At 48.1% G+C, this 2,906-nt stretch overlaps 1 protein-coding gene across 1 annotated transcript in view; it reads left to right on the top strand.

Moving 5' to 3' along the window:
• MAS1 (MAS1 proto-oncogene, G protein-coupled receptor) overlaps positions 1-2,906 on the top strand; it is a 22,392-nt gene that overhangs the window by 8,654 nt on the left and 10,832 nt on the right. Inside the window, exon 2 of the mRNA XM_011975918.1 lies at positions 794-999. The gene's annotated coding sequence lies outside the window, so the exon portion shown is untranslated. The remainder of the gene's footprint in view (positions 1-793; positions 1,000-2,906) is intronic.

The raw sequence follows: 2,906 nt of genomic DNA, 5'->3' as shown, positions 1-2,906 counted from the left end.
TCCTCCTCCTCCCTCCTCCCCCTTCCTCTTCCCTCCTCCCCCCTCTTCCTCCTCCTCCCTCCTCTCCCTTCCTCCTCCCTCTTCCTCCTCCGTCTTCCTCCTCCCTCCTTCTCCCTCTTTCTCCTCTTCCCTCCTCCCTCTTCCTCCTCCTCCCTGTTCCTCTTCTTCCTCCTCCCTCCTCCTGCCTCCTCCTCCCTCCTCCCTCTCTCTCCTCCCTTTTCTACTGCCTCCTTCTCCCTCTTCCTTCTCCTCCCTCTTTCTTCTCCTCCCTCTTCATCGTCCTCCGTTCTCCTCCCTCTTCCTCTTCCTTCTCCTCCTCCCTCTTCCTCCTCCTCCTTCTTCCTTCTCTTTCTCCCTTCTTCCCCTTCCCCCTTCTTCCCCTTCCCCTTCTCCTTTCTTCTCCTTCTCGTCCCTTCTCCCTTCTTTTTTCTTCTTACTATCTCAGCTTATGGTCAGAAGTCAAGTGACCTGAATTTCTGCCTGGCCAACACTGTGACTAAGATCCGCATAAGTTTCTGGGCACTACAGCCCTGCAGGACCCAGAGAGCACTGGACACACTGAAGCAAACGCAGATGGTAGGTCCTTTGGGGCTGTGCAACACGGTGGCTCTGAGCCTGGCGTGGTTATTAATCCTTAGGTTTTTCCCTCTAAAAAGGGGGCAATGACATCATCCTTATCAGCCTCCCAAGCTAATTTCAAGGTTCCAAAGCTAGGATGGAAGGAAAGGTGCTTTGGCCTCAAGAGCCCCACACCACGATATTCTCACAGACTAACTTATTTCTTTTGCCCTAGACGTCTCTTTTGTGAGAAGAAAGAGAGGAGGGAAGATGCTCTGTGATGCTTCCAGTAATGTTGACCAGTCACGGTGCTGTCACCTCCTCGTCTGTCTTTGCAATCTGTTCCCAACTGAGGTTTCCGTTGCAGTGTAACTGACACTCCAGGGGCCACTGAGGGCTGTCAGGATGAACTATCCTTCCACCCCAGGCTGTCACTGCCAGGTAAACATGCATCCCTGCAAATGCAAGTGCTGTGTAAGAGAAATGATTGCTGGCTGGGCGTGGTGGCTGATGCCTGTAATCCCAGAACTTTGGGAGCCTGATTCAGGAGGATCGCTTGAGTCCAGGAGTTTGAGACCAGCCTGGGCAACATGGTGAGACCCCATCTCTGTAAGAAATAACAATGACAACAAAAATTAGCTAGCGTGGTCGTGAGTGCCTGTAGTCCCAGCTCCTCAGGAGGCTGAGGTGGGAGGATCACTTGAGCCCAGGAAGTCAAGGCTGCAGTGAGCTATGATTGCACCACTGCACTCCAGTTTGGGCAACAGAGCAAGACCCTGTTTCAAACAAAAAAAAGATAATGAAAAATGTTTGGCATGTCTGGGCAGAGAGCCTCTGGTCCTGGAACTGGGTTGACACAGAGAGAAGTTACCTACTGATTCACCCTGCAGTGCGAGTGCCTACCTGTCTGCATGGTTTTCTGAGATCTCAACTGTGTGGTCTTCTCTCTGCTGTTGGGGAGGCTCACTGAGCCAACACAAAATTATTCTGAGCTAGACTGTTTTGTCAGCTAGCAGCAATTACCCTTCTATTCTCCTCACACTTCCCAACTTCAGATATCCCCGTCAGTCAACCACCGGCAGAGATGAAGAATACACAAAATGACCAAGGAGCTGGGGGAGGAAAGGGTTGGGGTGGCGAGCACGTAGGGCCGGCTGTTGTCAAGGCACTTATCGCCATCTGCTATTTCGCTTCAGAGACCGAAACTCAGTTGGTTGGGTAAGACTGGGAATGTGATTTTTAGCAATGTGTTCGTTTAAATAGAGCCCCGCTATAAAAACAATTTGGAGGATTATGATTCGTTTTTAAATGAGAACTAGTTTCAATGGAATTTTTATATGCATTCCAATCATGACTAAAATCCACATCATGATCAAAGTCTGCCTGAATGCTGTATGTGCTTCATGAGTTGTGCTGTAACGATTCGAAACCCGTGTTTATTAAGTGTGATGCCCTGCATGGAAAGTGGTGGTTTTCTCTCGTGGGGAAACAGAGTATATTCTTAGAACTGTTATAATGGACTTTATTTCTTGAAACAGTTTGATAAGTATTTATTAAATGCTTACTGTGTGCAAGTGTTGGAGATTCAGACACAAAAAAGATGAAGTCCTGGTTTCAAGGAGTTTGCAGTTTAGTGGGTGTATTAGGCTGCTCTGACTGCCATAACAAAACACCATGGACTGGGTGACTTACAAACAGAAATTTATTTTCTGACAGTTCTGGAGACCAGAAGTCCAAGATCGAGGCATCGTCAGGGCTGGTCTGGTGAGGGCTCTCTTTTGGTTTGCAGACGGCTGCCTTCTCCCTCTGTCCTTACCTGGCTTTTCCTCTGTGCCCTCACAGAGAGAGATCTCTCATGTCTCTTTCCCTTCTTACAAGGACACCACTTCTATTGGATTAGGGCCCCACTCTTAGGACCTTATTTAGCCATAATTACCTCCCTAAAGGCCCTATCACCGAATATAGTCACATTGAGGATTAGGACTTCAACACATGAATTTTGGAAGGGAACACAATTCCATCCACAACAGTCAATGAGATAGAATTTTAACTCTGACGCCAGGCACAGTGGCTCTCACCTGTAATCCCAGCACTTTGGGAGGCTGAAGCAGGAGGATTGCTTGAGGTCAGGAGTTTGAGACAAGCCTGGCAACACTACAAAAAATTAAAAACAAAATTAACCAGGTGTGATGGTGCATGTCTGTTGTCCTAGCTACTCAGAAGGCTGAGAGGGGAGGATTGTTTGGGCCCAGGCGTTGGAAGCTGCAGTGAGCTATGGTTGCACCATTGTACTCTAGCCTGGTCAACAGAGTGAGACTATCTCTAAAAATTTTTTATTAATTAAAAAA

Source organism: Mandrillus leucophaeus, unplaced genomic scaffold (genome assembly GCF_000951045.1).
Source record: "Mandrillus leucophaeus isolate KB7577 unplaced genomic scaffold, Mleu.le_1.0 Scaffold160, whole genome shotgun sequence".
Taxonomy (NCBI): domain Eukaryota; kingdom Metazoa; phylum Chordata; class Mammalia; order Primates; family Cercopithecidae; genus Mandrillus; species Mandrillus leucophaeus.
The sequence above is the reverse complement of the archived record's forward strand: the minus strand, read 5'-3'. Positions and strand labels throughout refer to the sequence as shown.